This window comes from Rhinopithecus roxellana, chromosome 9, assembly GCF_007565055.1.
Source record: "Rhinopithecus roxellana isolate Shanxi Qingling chromosome 9, ASM756505v1, whole genome shotgun sequence".
Lineage (NCBI taxonomy): Eukaryota > Metazoa > Chordata > Mammalia > Primates > Cercopithecidae > Rhinopithecus > Rhinopithecus roxellana.
In genome coordinates, this window is record NC_044557.1 from 54,932,561 (window position 1) to 54,947,504 (window position 14,944).

At 35.7% G+C, this 14,944-nt stretch overlaps 1 long non-coding RNA gene across 1 annotated transcript; it reads right to left on the reverse strand.

Annotated features, from left to right (window-relative positions):
• Positions 1-12,646: 12,646 nt before the first annotated feature.
• LOC104654641 lies at positions 12,647-14,940 on the reverse strand. Its single transcript, XR_746872.2, has 2 exons — positions 14,681-14,940; positions 12,647-14,572 (listed from the first exon to the last, which is right to left on the reverse strand). It is a non-coding gene; the product is annotated as an uncharacterized LOC104654641 (long non-coding RNA).
• Between the last annotated feature and the right edge of the window lie 4 nt (positions 14,941-14,944).

Sequence of the window (14,944 nt, forward strand, 5' to 3'; positions counted from 1 at the left end):
GTGGGGTATCAAAACAAGGCAGAATACGTAGAATTTATTTAAGTATAGGGCAGACCGTTACAGGGGTTGGTTAGCACTGTCCAAATGGTCAGGAAAAACTGGAGTGTGTTCCAGATCAAATCCGTACCCAAGGGCACCTAATCTAGCTGTGGAGGTACAGTGGCAAGGTTATCTTGGAATAGCTGAAATTCAAATCAGAAGAGCAAAAACCAGCTGATGAAGAATTAGAAGCCAATAATTAGAGGCCCATGTCTAACCTGTGGAGAAAGGGTTAGCGTGGGCTCCACAGGTTATTGGGTATTAGTGAAGTAGGTTTAAATTCAAGGAAGAGCACAAGAGTTAGCAGCAGAAATCAGAGCTGGGAGTGGGTGTGGCAGACACCTAGGCACATGTAGACTGGGAAAATATGGGGGAAAGCTGTGGCTTGGAGGACACAGGTTGATAAGCTCAGAATTCCTCAGCAGAGGCCAGATGATATCCTGACCATGGCCCTGGTGGATATGTTTTTTGTTTTGTTTTGTTTTTTTAAAAAATCTATTTTGTCTTATTTTTTACACAGGTTTACAGGTTTGCCCTGGTCAAAAATGGGAGAGATGCAACGCTGAGCCAATTGGGGAAGCCAAGGATTGTCATACTTTATTTATATCTCAAGTGAAAAAGTTTCTGACAATAAATTGTGTTATCTTTGATAATAACACTAGCTAACACATTTCAATGAGGGCTTACTACATTTTGTGAATCATCCCAATTTATCCTCAAAGCAATCCTTGAAACAGACACTACTAGTATATACATTTTACTGAGATAGACAGTGAAACACTCATTATGTTACTAGGCTTAAGTACTGAAATTGGAAACCCAACCCAAAACATCTGGTCCCAAATCCTTTCTTTTAAAACATATCTGTCTCTCATATAGAGATTGATTATGTTGAGAGGTATGAAGCCATACACAGATGGTGGTAGCTATGATAATCCTTTAATTATTTTTAGTCAAGAGTGTGCAAAAATATATCTTGTTCAATTCTATTAGGATGCTCTGCTCTTGAATCTGAAAATTAGGCTGTTCACTTTTATCATTTCCTCAATTCTATACTATTCTTCTTCCTCCTTACCCTTCCACCAAGGCTGTTTGCAGCTGGTCATTTATCTTAGCTGCCTTCCATCTCTTTGTTCTATTCTCCCGAAGGTTTTTACCTATTATTTGAATCATGTATTCCAATCTCTTCATATGAGCCATTAACATAAGGAGATTCTTGTCTTTACTGAAGACACAACTTAAAAAAAACTCATAATTAAATTGGTGTAGATATAATACAATCAATATGTTTTTCCTCCCTAGGGTTAATTATACGTATGTTGTATTTTGGTAGCCTGCATTATAATCTCTATTTTTAAACAATAAAGAATTTTACTTTTGGTTTTAAAATTGAAAATAGCCACTGTTCTAGTAATTTCATGCACTCCTATAATAGTTGTCAAGAGTAAACACAAAAATTTTAGTTACTGCTGCCTTACAATAACCTTTTAATTTGATAATAATGTTTCACATTTTCCTTTGTTACAGTCTTTGATCAAATAATTGTAAATTTTCTGATGCAGTTTTTCTAGGCAAAACTATCGTTTAAAGATTTTTCAGGAATACAGAATTTCTGTCAGAAATTGATGTTTGGGAAATCACTTTTGTCAGCCCACTAATGGTGGGCTGATAACCTTGCCACTGTACCTCCACAGCTAGATTAGGTGCCCTTGGGTACGGATTTGATCTGGAACACACTACAGTTTTTCCTGACCATTTGGACAGTGCTGACCAACCCCTGAAACAGCCTGCCCTATACTTTCTAGGCACTGATATTAGAAGGTGAGGAAACAGAAGTCAGAAAACTATTCATCATGAGTAAAGGAAAAATACATTTTTTCCTCTGACAAGGAGATAAAACTGAGAAAGAAAGTAACAAGAGTTGAAGATACAGCAACCAAAAAGAAAGAAAAAAAGGAGCTAGAAAGACCAGTAATTTTGTGTGAATCAGCAGTAACAAGATAGAAAATAGAATACAAAAAAAATCCCTTTCATTATCCACAAAGCAAAAACTATACAAAAATTAACATAATAAAACAGTGTACTAGCTAAGACTCTCCTAACGAAATATTCAAACTACAAAAGAATATTTAAAAGGGCCAGAACAACTGCATAGCTGAGGAAGTATGTTTAAGGATGATAAGAAGGTTGGAAGAAGTTGGAGCTCTGATGAGGGTATGACCATAAAGAGGCAGTACAAGGGAGTTTCTTTAAGGTGATGGAACATTTTTGTGCCCTGATTTTGGGGTGGTTACACAAATCTATACATGTAGTAAAATTTTATAGAACACACAGAAAGAATGCTTGTAAAACTGGTGAAATCCAAACAGTCTATGGCTAATAGTATTGCATCAGGGGCAATTTCCTCTGTGTGCACGCGCGTGTGTTCTAATTTTCAATTCAGGGTGTACATGTGCAGGTTTGTTAGATGGGTATATTGTGTAATGCTGAGGTTTGGGTTTCTAGTGAACCCATCACTCAAATAGTGAACATAGTACTCAATAGACAGTTTCTTAACCCTCGCCCACTTCTTCCCCTCTTTTTGGAGTCCCCAGGGTCAACTGTTTACATCTTTATGTCCAAGCATACCTATTGTTTAGCTCACATTTGTAAGTGAGAACATAGGTATTTAATTTTGTTTCCATATTAATTCACTCAGGATAATGGCCTTCAGCTGCATCCGTGTTGTTGCAAATGACATAATTTTGTTTTATTTTTTATGGCAGTATAACTGGTTGAAGAGTATAAAGGAACTCTGGACTTTTTTTTGGCAACTTCTAAGTGATCCTAAAATAAATCAAACTATAAAGTTTTCTAAAAATGGCACATGCTAAATGACTCATGCATCAATGAAGAAATCAAAAGAGAAATTAATACTTTGAATTGGGGGGAAAAAAGAAAACACAACATATCAAAATTTGTGGAATGCTCTAAAGCAACCCTCAAATAAAAAATTATCCCATGAAACTTTCTGTATTAGAAAGAAGAAAAGTTTCAAGTCAACAGCCTCAGCTTCCACTTTAAAAAACTAGAAATAAAAGAGCAAATAAAACCTAAAGTTAGCAAAGGAAAGGAAATAATAAATCTGAGAGAACTGATGTGTTCAGAGGGAGCATGGCTTTGACATTTTAACTTCAAACTCTAGCCTTCAGAATTATAAAATAATACCTTTCTATTGTTTTAAGCCACCCAGATTTTGATACTTTCTTACTGCAGGCCAAGGAAACTAATACAACTTTAAGGATCACACCGCTGCTGTTTCTATTATATTATTTATATTAAGTGGAGTTATTAACAGTGGTCACGGCCGGGCGCGGTGGCTCAAGCCTGTAATCCCAGCACTTTGGGAGGCCGAGACGGGTGGATCACGAGGTCAGGAGATCGAGACCATCCTGGCTAACACCGTGAAACCCCATCTCTACTAAAAAAATACAAAAAACTAGCCGGGCGAGGTGGCGGGCGCCTGTAGTCCCAGCTACTCAGGAGGCTGAGGCAGGAGAACGGCGTGAACCTGGGAGGCGGAGCTTGCAGTGAGCTGAGATCGGGCCACTGCACTCCAGCACGGGAGACAGAGCGAGGCTCCATCTCAAAAAAAAAAAAAAAAAAAAAAAAACAGTGGTCACATTTGAGGACTGGAGTTAGAGAAAGGAATTCTTAAATTCACATACATCTTTTATTTTAAAATAATGTTATTTTAATAATAAATATTTAAGTAAATTATATATGGTAAAATAGCTTCATGTTGTATTTTAAGGATAACTTAAATACTAAAAAATTAAAGTAACTTCTATACAAGAATAAAAGAGTATAACTGTCTGTAGAGTAAGTAAATAAGAGCAGTACTAACCAGTCAAATGAGTATAACTAAAACTTTAACAATATTAAAAATGACATAATCTTTTCACTATTTTCTATTTGATAATTTATAACTTTTGCTGAAAAAGTAAGTCAAATATTTTAATTTGTAGTTTGTGCTTAGAAAATAAATTTTTCTTTAAAAAAACGAAGGAAGTAAAGGTGGAAGTCTTTGATGCGTTTTTGTTTTTCCTTTCCCAGTGCTTTCCATTCTCAATTCTACTCACCATGTTACTCAAAACAGTCACCACTAATTACCTGATTTCAGTATAATCAAAATGCCAGAAGGAAATAAAGTACCTTTATGACATGTCTTTAGCCTTCCAAACCTTGATAGCATAAACCAAAAAGCATCCGAGACAGGACTCAATCAACTTAGAATTTTATTTTGTCAAGCTTAAGGATGTGCCCGGAAGAAAGAAACACAAATCCACAGGAACAATCTATGGTTCATACCTTTTAAGAAAGATGATTTTGAGGGCTTCAGTATTTAAAGGGGGAGAGCAGGCTGGAGGGGAAAGAGAGAGTATATGGTCAAATTACTGACTCCACATGTTGCAAGAGAAAAGGAGCAGGTTGGGGAATAGTCAATCAGGTATTCCTCTCACGCGCAATAAATTGGCACTTGTATTACATAAGGTGAACACAGAGTACCTACCTATGGAGATATCTGATCTTTTGTCTGTAGCTATTAGCTTAGGAACAAAAGCAAGCAGTTTCTTGCATGACTCAGTGTTCAGCTTACTTTTTTCCTTTTGGCATATGAATTGGGGTCCCAAGATTTTATTTTTTTTCCACAACAGGAGAATCATAATGACAAATTTATAAACATATAATTTTTCTTAGCCTTTGTGAAATTCTTCATTTAAATTCCTAAAATTTTACAAGATTAAAATACATTTAGTAATAATCAATTTTTTAAATACAAAGATTCTAGAAAAGCTTAAGGTACATTATTAGCTATGGTAATTCATTCTGCTTGAAGAAGTTTAATAAGTGACTTTTTTCAGCACTGAACTGAGATCTTCAGGACTATCCTTCCCTCCTTTCCTCTCCCTCTCTTCCTTCCTTTTTTTTCTCTTGTTCATTCTTTCATTCTTCCTCTTTTTTTTGAGGAGTTGGAGTAGAAGGATAGGCATATACAATTGTGAGGTCTAGAATCTACTTCATATAAGGACAAGGAGCAACTCTTGATAAAAAGAGAGTAAAATACATGCTTTATTTGCCTGCAACTTGTAGGAAAGAGCATCAGAAGGCAGGAGATGAACTTGGAAGGGGAAGTGAGAGAACACTGACGATAAATCCCACCTCTTCTGAAGTTTTTTACTAGGGTGGATACTCATGTACTGACAAGCAAGTATCATCTTTAGCAGACTCCACCTGAGTTAATGATCTGCTGTTATTTGTCACTGATTTTACTTTCCACAGGGTATCAGGATGAGAAACCTTCAAATCATGCATCACATTGAATCTCTTGGTGGCAAAGGTAGCATGGAGGTGGCCCACAGCATCTGTGGTACAGGTAGGAGATTGCTAACCCTTGTTCAAGATGACATTGTTAGGCAAATAGCCAGGATTATGCTTTTCTCTTGGAAGTGCCTACTCCACTTACTCTGAAAGGTTGACTCCTCACGATTCATTCGGATCTCTGCCTACATGTTACCTTCTCAGGTAGATCATTCCTTAACAGATTCCTACCCCCATCCCATATACTTTATTGTTCTGTTACAGTACTCTATTCGTTTCCTACATAGTACTTAACATAATTTGTGCTTGTCTACTTTTTTGTTTACTTACATATTGACTAATACATTTATTTGTTTGTTACAATGTCTTTATAAGAGGAACGTCTTTTTAGCTCTCCAACATTTGCCCAGTGTTTACCACAGTACCTGGAGCATAGCAGTTCCTTAATAAATATCAGTGGAAAGAAGGAGTAATTTAAAATTTAAATTTAAAAAATCCAAACTTGAGGCTGTAATTCTTACTGTGACTCTCAAAGATCCTGATTACTTGGTTTGGATTTTGATGGAGAAGCAGAAAGAGAAGCAACATGTATTTCTGCCTCCAGATTAAGTAAATATTGTAGAAGAAGGAAAACAATTATTTATTACACCTAGCGTGCATATTTGATAACTCTTAATATTAAAATAGTTCCTGCTCTCGCTTATATTTGTAATACTCCTGTTTATCTATTGCAAGTGTATATTAGTACTTACAGTATTTCAAGAAATACGTAGCACAGGAGATCCAATGAGATGCAAAACAAACCTACCTCATTCCTAAAACTGAAAAGATGTTAGTAAACACTGACTTGGAGTTTTTTCATAATGGCATCTTAAGTTGTATTTTTTTATACACACTGTTTTGGCATACTTAGATACAAAGAATATTCTTCACTTCCATAAAGAATTATGCTTTCTCCTCTTTTTCTTGAAATCTGTGTATTTTTGGCTTGTGTTTTCTTACCTTTGGTAGAAACATGGATGTCAAAACAGTTTACCTGTAATTTCACTGTAAAAAAATAACAACTGTGCAAATGCATGTAAGCAGCAACTGACATTTGGCCTCAGTGACAAGGTGACAACAGAGAACAGCAGAACTTGGGAACCTGCAGAAAACATGCACCAAATAAAGGGCACATACCCCTGCTACTCTATAATTTCAGTGTTTGTCAGAGTTCACGTTTTCAAGAGAGCTAGAAGTCTAGATTTAACATGAAATGATCTAATTTTTAAAATGTTTGGGGGCTAAACTAAAAACCAACAAAGCATATGTGGCAACACTGTAGTAAGAGGTCAACAAATAAGATGTTAAACCAGATTTAGGCCTCAAGATTACTGTTTTCTCCATCCTATGCGGTACTTTTCATTTTCAGCAGAGAGAAACTTTGATCACTAACACTTGGGAATATTTAAGGGGAATAACGACTGTCTTGCCAGTTCCTTTCATAGACCATAACAGGTAATTAATATTAGTTGAGTGGACCCACTGAATGCGTAAGTCATTCCTACGTCGTTACTGTGGTTCAAGAATTAGAACAATTTAGTGTATATGAAGAGAGAAAATTGAAATATAAAAATTATTTACATATTTTGTAACCATACAGTTAACAACTTCAAACACTTTCTCTATGCTAGGTATCATGCAAACACTTTATAAGGATCACCCCACCAATTCCTTATAATGATTCTATGTAGTAAGAGTATAGCTGTCTTTTAACTTATCCAGAGCTGGTAAGCTGCAGAGTTAATAAGAAAAAGAGATATAAAATAATTCTGACACCAAGGCCCATCTTTTAATTGTTATTATTTTATGTAAATTTGTATTGAGGAATAAAAATCCCACAATAAAGACCTAAGAAACAGGCAGTGTTTTGTTTTGAAAGATGACCATGGTTTTCAAGTAGGTAATATAAAAGGACAGAAAATGGAAAATGAGAAATTTTGAAAACCATGGGACCTATAGAGAAACTGTAGGTTCAGAAAGAAAACGCAAGGACCCAGAATAAGATGAAGGACTTGCCCTAAGGAAAATCAATGAAAAGCTGAGCGCTCAGAATCAGGAAAAATGCTGTGTAGAATAGTTATTTCCAATCCTGGCTACATATTAAAGAGTCATTTTAGAGAGTTTTTTAAAAAGCATCTATGTGCTTGGTCCCAGCAGCAGACTTTTTTTGATGGGAGAAAGACCAGGACATCAGTATTAGAAATAAGACTAACCAATACAAACTCTTCAGGTGATTCTTAAGTGCAATCAGATTAAAATTTCTGCTTTAAATTACCCAGTAACATACAAACTGAACTAAGGGCTCTACAAAGTTGCCTCAAATTCTCCGAAGAGTGGCCAGGATTCCATGCTACTCACTCCCTTCAATCTCACCGGTTCATTTTTATCTGTTTCATATACCAGACTTCTGCATAAGATTTCACTTGAAAAAACAGTTCTGAATTAAAAATAATTCAAAACAGGTTTTTAATTTTCCCATTTCTCTCGGTTTATAATAGGTAATTGACATAAAGGGGCAAATACAGACACTTCCACAAAACATGTTGATCTCAAGAACACATTGCGGTAGCTTTGGTCAGAGACCAGGTAGATACTTATGAGGTCGATGGCACTGGAAACTAGAATGCTGCTTCAGTGCCACCCATGTTCTCCATAAATGTCCTAATCAGTAGTGGCCCTGAGATAACAGAAAAGAGAATATGAAAAATATATTATTTATGTTTCCAGTCTTTGAAACGTCTTTCAACTCTGTGAAGTTGCAGTGGATACTGAGTACCAATTTTCCATTAAGTTTCACACGTAGGATTCTTTCCTGATGCCACGTAAGTTTTTAGAGAAAAGTAAAAGAAAAAAACATATCATGAAAGAAGAAGAAAAATAACTTAGCAAAAAGAATTTGGAAATGGGAAAATAGAAAACAAAACAGAGATTTTAAAATATTGCAACTAAAAATATTTGAAGAAAGTGTAATACAATATAAATTAAGAGACAGGCTAGAAAATTGAAAGGCCAAAAGAGAAAGTTCTATAAAATAGTTTCTTTCATTTACTGATATCCAATTAGTGCAGAGGTTGCCATTGGGTAAAACATCATCACAAAGACAAGATTTGTCTTCTAATTACCATCGGCTGGTTTCATGTTACAGTTGAAAAATATTCAGGATAAATTATAGGACAATACTTCCACAATTGTGTAATTTTTTTTTTTTTTTTTTTTTTTTTTTTTTGAGACAGAGTCTCGCTCTGTCGCCCAGGCTGGAGTGCAGTGATGCAATCTTGGCTCACTGCAACCTCCGCCTCCCGGGTTCATGCCATTCTCCTGCCTCAGCCTCCTGAGCAGCTGGGACTACAGGCACCCACCACCACGCCCGGCTAATTTTTTTGTATTTTTAGTAGAGACGAGGTTTCACTGTGTTCGCCAGGATGGTCTTGATCTCCTGACCTCGTGATCTGCCCGCCTCGGCCTCCCAAAGTTCTGGGATTACAGGCGTGAGCCACCGCGCCCGGCCCATAATTGTATAATTTTAAGGCTAAAAGTGACTTTAAGTGTTCTTTTATCTGCCTTTATTATCATTAAGTAGTCATCTCGTTCATGCTTGATTAAAATGTTTATTAAATGGCTTCTATGGGCTAAGCACAATACTAAGTAATGAGGACCCAAAGGCAAATGAGACAGATCTAGTTATTCTATGTTTCATTACGTTCAAGTTCATGAAACAGATAGAAGGCAAGTAAAAGTATTAAAGGGGGGAATAAATAGGGTGCTTCCAATAGAGAATGAATGCTTAAGAATTGTGAATAATTCTAGACAGGGTGGTCAAGGAGTGATGGTGGATAAATATTTCCAGTGGTGAGAAAGCCCTATTTCCAAAAGCACCTCATTCCTTGGGGAAAACAAAGTATAGAAGTTCAAGGCACTGAAGTCCAGAAAAGTTGAAATAGACTAAATCAAGTGTGGTGTGCGATGAGACTGGAATGGGTCTTGAGAAGCATATTAAGAAATATACATTTTATTGAGAACCTACTTAAGTTGAAACTCCTAAGTTGACTTGAATTTTATAAAGTTCTTATTGTGTTATAAAGAATAAACTGGAGAGAAGCATGTTTCCATAATACAGGTGAGAAATGATTCAGGCTTGGACTTAGAGTGGTGCTAGTGGAACTAAAGGTAAGTGGATTGATTTGGAACATATTTAGAAACTAAGACTTAATTATTTGTTGATATTAAAGGGTAAGGGAAAAAAAGCAGTCAAGAATTACGTCAAGGTTTCCAACATGAGCAAGGTAAAGGACAGTAGTGCCACTTACCGGCTGATTGGTTGTAGTTTATTACATGTTAATTATATCTCAGTAAAACTGTTTTTAGAAAGCCAAAAGGAGATTCTGTCAGACAGTAATAAGGGCCATGATAGTGATAGAGCAGGCATAGTGATTGACAGTTCCTTGCAATAGGTGATATGAATGTGGGGGATATCATTTGTACGTTGTTGTTAGGTGAGGCATCTCTGATGAAGTGAAACATAAATTTTGATCTTAATAACAAAAAGTGAGTTTTACAAAATTTCAGAACTGTTTTTCCCAAATCAAGGAAGCACCTAGTGAAAAATGTTGGTGACAGGAGGAAATCTGATTTTTGTAAACACACACACAAAAAGTATGGCTAAAGCTCTTGGACTCAAGAGTAAATGGGATCAGAGATGAATCCAGAATACACGGGGCTGTCTGGGGAGTAGACTGATGCCATGTACCAAGATTTCAAAAATAATCCTGGAAACACATAAATTTTATTTTAAAAGAACAAGACTAAACAAACCAAAAACCCAGAGAACCAACTTAATTGTGTGAGCCAATTCCCATAACAAATCACCTCTTACGTATCTATTTATATTCTTTTAGTTCTGTTTATCTGGAGAATCTTAATACACCCTAGAACTTGAGAGAAAGGTCCAGTCGGCACATAAATGTGGTAATTAGAAGACATGGGATGAAGTTGGCAGAAAGTATGTAGAGTGAAAATGAGCCTGGGCCAGAGCCCTAGGGGACTCAGCAAATTTCAGAAAGAGATAGAAGAGTCAATAAGAAGCGTCCAGAACCAAGGAGATAAAAAGGAAGAGGGTGTATCATAGAAGCCAAGGGAGGAGACAGGCAACACCCAATTTAACAAGGCCATCTCAGATGGCGTTGACTGCTATGGAGAGAAATCAAGCAGGTTAAACAGGAAACTAAGACAGCTGGGTGGGAAGAGCACATTGGGTTTTTGTAGAAGTGTGGACAGAAGGGAGACTCAATCATGCAAATATTGCAGTAATAGTGTCACATATTGCTGAGAAGTTAAGCAAGGGCTAAAAAGTGACAGCTATTTTGTGTGATGGGAAAATATGCAGCAGTTAAAAATGTTTTTGAAAAATATTTAACTTGGAGAAATGTCTTATAATTGCAAGTGAATGCAGCAGAATTTATATATATTATCTAAATATGAATAGTAATTTAATTGATCAGGAAATACACTGTTTTCAGAGTCTCTCTACATGGTGGGATCATAGGTGAAATGATCTGGCTCTTTGTCCCCACCCAAATCTCATCCTAATTGTAATTCAAATTGTAATCCCCACATGTTGGGGGAAGAACTTTGTGGTAGGTGATTAGACCATGGGGGTAGTTCCCCCATGCTGTTCTCATGATAGTGAGTGAGTTCTCATGAGATCTGATGGTTTTATAAGGGGCTTTTCCCCTTTTTGCTTTGCACTCTCTCTCCTGTCACCTTGTGAAGGATATGTTTATTTCTCCTTCTGCCATAATTGTAAGTTTCCTGAGGCCTTACCAGCCATGCAGACCTGTGTCAATTAAACCTCTTTTCCTTATAAATTACCCAGTCTTGGGTATTTCTTTATAGCAGCGTGAGAATGTACTAACACAACAGGTAACATTTATCATCATCTATATACTTTTCAAAATTTCTGAGGAAATGTTTAATGTATAAAAGTAAAATAGTTTTTTCTTTTAATATAATGTTAAAAAAACATAAAGAAGTAAATAACTATCCAAAAAGCTGCCACACAGATATAAATACTATTGATGTTTTGGCAACATCCAAATATTTTTTTCTACACATATTCTTGATAGCATTCATTGAGCATTCACAATGTATAACGCACTGTGCTGAGAAGTCTTGTAGATGTGTAAGATTTTGTAATCTAATACTATGCTGCTATTGACCTGAGATACTGCATTTCCAACAAGTTTCCAGGTAATGCTGATGCTGTTTTTCTGAAGGCTATACTTTTCAATAAAATTTTTGTACGTCAAAATATTGTTATATGGAGGTCTGTGAAGGGGAAAACAGTGTAGGGAGGGGAAAGATAAAAGGAGACTTGGGATTTCCTTTCCTTGAGAATCAGTTGTTGTCAGGTGCTTAGAATACCTTACGTTACATTAAAGCTCAATTGGGAGAAATAAGTAGTTAACGGTGGCCTCATAATATATTGGGGATAAATCCACTATGAAGGCAGACTACTTCCTCATTTGAAAGGTAGCAAAATTGAAAAACTTTAGTTCCTGAGTCCTTCCCATATGCATATTCCATTCTTCACTTAGTGTTTTAATTCCTGTTTCTTGCCTTTTCTACATCCATCCCATAGCATGTAAACTATAATTATCTTCATTGTTGTATTTCCTAAATCATCAGTATTTGTTATAATTTCCTCTTTGACCCAAAGGTTATTTAAGAACATTAACAAAATTCCAAGTATGTGATTTTTCAGGGTTGAAAATTATTATTTTCTAGGGTTTTTTTTTTTTTTTTTTTTTTTTTGGTAATGTGGTCATGAGTGCTTTCCAGAAATATAGTAATAATGTTTACTCTTTATCCGAGTATAAAATCATTTAGAAGTGCTCAGGATAATTTGAAGAGAATGTAAAAATAAGGTAGAAAAGTAATATATATATTACACATACATTTAACTACCTTTTCTCTCTTAACTTTCCATTTACTTGGTTTATCAAAGGCTGTAACTGTGCTGGGCTGGTGGCTCACATTTGTAGTCTCAGTGCTTTGGGAGGTCGAGGCAGGAGAATTACTTGAGCCTAGGAGTTGGAGGCTGTAGTGAGCTATGATGTTGCCACTGCATTCCAGCCTAGGCTACCAAGCAAGACCCTCTTGTCTCTAAAAAAAGAAATCATAAATGTTGAAGTCATAGTACAACATATTTTTTGCTATATTCTCTTTAATAATACATACAGAAAGATTACTCAACACATTTTAAATACATAAAATGCACTAATTTAAATGTACATTTTAAAATAGATGTATGTAAATGTACATAAGTAAAACTATCACCCAAATGAAGATACAGAACATATATTTTATATATTGTCATATTATTTACCATAGTTTGTTAAATGTTACATCCTATATTGTATATTTTACATAAAATGTCTTGTTATGTTTAGATTCTGTTTAATAAAAATGTTGCTATTTCTATGATTTATAGTTTTCATTATATTTAAACTCTTTGATCCTTTGTTTTATACAAATGTATCTCAGGTTACAGACTGATTTTTGACCCAATTTCAATTGTAATAGGGCTATTTAACCAGTTTATACGTCATCTGTACTATCAATCTACTTTTTGTTAATTTTAATGTCTTTTTGCTATTTTTCTTTTTTCTTTTTTTTTTTTTTTTTAACCACTTCTTTTCCAAACCAACCATTGGAACGTATATATTCCATTTTTGTAGTTAACATTTATTTCCATGTCAAATTTACTTAGATAAACTATATGATGCAGTAACTGCTGTTTTTCCCCATGCAACACGTACAGAAAATGAGGATGTATCCACCCCCTCCCAAACCAGTGATTTGGAAGTTTCTTTACAATATCAGTAGTAACATTATGGACAAACTTTTTTCCTGCTATACTTAAAAATAACTGAAGTAAAACTGTACTGTTTTCCAATTTTGTCAGATTTGACATTTAGAATGCTATTATTTGTCCAATCTACAGTGACAAAGCCCTTTTACTTGGGTTTAGCTTAAGAACATGCATATTTGTATCTACAATACTACATGCTAAAAATAAAACACTATTTGTCCAATATATTGAACATGTGGCATGCCCTTCCAGTTTAAATGTAAACTGAAATTTTAGACCTAGCTTACGTTTCTATTTTTGTATTTAGTTTTAATGCCCTATAAATAACAATTTAAACTCTATGCTCCTTAACTAGTTCTAATGCATACCATTAATTCTTTCATACAATTGCCTCCCTATTCTTTTATTTTAATTCAGGTTCTGTTAGCTGCAGTAAATCATTCAGCAAAATTTTCAGGGAAGGCTCTTGATTGATATACTTACCTAACCCCTGTATATCTAAGAATGTCTTCCAGTTTCCTTTGTAAAGAAATGATAACTTGGCAGGGTATATAATTCTTGGCTCAAAATTATTTTCCCTTAAAACTCTGTAGATATTGTTCCACTGTCTTCTGGCTTTTAGAATTGCAGGAGAAAAATCTGAGGTTAGTCTGACTTTTGCCCCTTTGTAAGTAACCTGCTTTCTCTCTCTGGATGCTTGTAAAATGTTTTGTCTTGAAATTCAAAAACGTCACCAGGATATGTCTAGGTGTTTCTTTCTTTTCATTAAATTTTAAAGGTAACCTGTGAGCCTTTTCCATTTGTAGATCTAGTTCATTCTTCAATTCTGGAAAATTTTCTTCAATTAGATCCTTAATTATTGTTTCAGCTCTACTTGCTCTGTCCTCAGTTTCAGGTATTCCTATTATGCATATACTGTATCTCCTGGACCGGCCCTCTAGATCCCTTTTTCTCCTCTTAATTTCTTTTCCCCTTTTCTCTGTATTCTGTGACAATTTGTCGTTTTGCACTTACTTCAGTACTTCGATTTTGTGGCCAATCCAGCGTGCGCCCTTCTGTTAACTCTCTCAACTTCCTGGTATTTTCCAACCGCTCTGACATTACCCTCTTTATTATCGCGCCCAGGTTTTTAAGCTCCTGTATTATAAGATTCTCAATCCTTCTTATATCTTCTGTTTCCATCTCTATATCCCTTCCAAGAGGAGGCATTTTCTCGATTACTTAGCGCTGTTCCTTTCTTCTGAGGGGCAGTATTACAACCTTGGATACAATAAACATAATTTAATTCCACACAGGCCCAAACAGCCCAAAAATTCCCATTGATAATTATCGACGACTTTATTAAAACGCTTTATTTTTCTTTCTTACCTTTTCAGTTGCTTTTCTTAGAAGCAGGGACCAAAATCAAAGATTAAAGAAGGTCCTCTGAAGCACGGAATAAAACAGACGTTGAAAACTATTCCCCTTACGTCATCTCTGCGCGCCTCACGTCAGGGCCAAGAGCCTAGCGCTTAGCTTTATGGCAGACGGGGCTCTAGCGTTCTAGTCAATTCCGAGGCTGCAAACTCCGCTTCTCCGCTCGCCGTCTAGTTCCTTCCCTGCCGCCCCGCCCATCACGGCAGGGTCACGGTA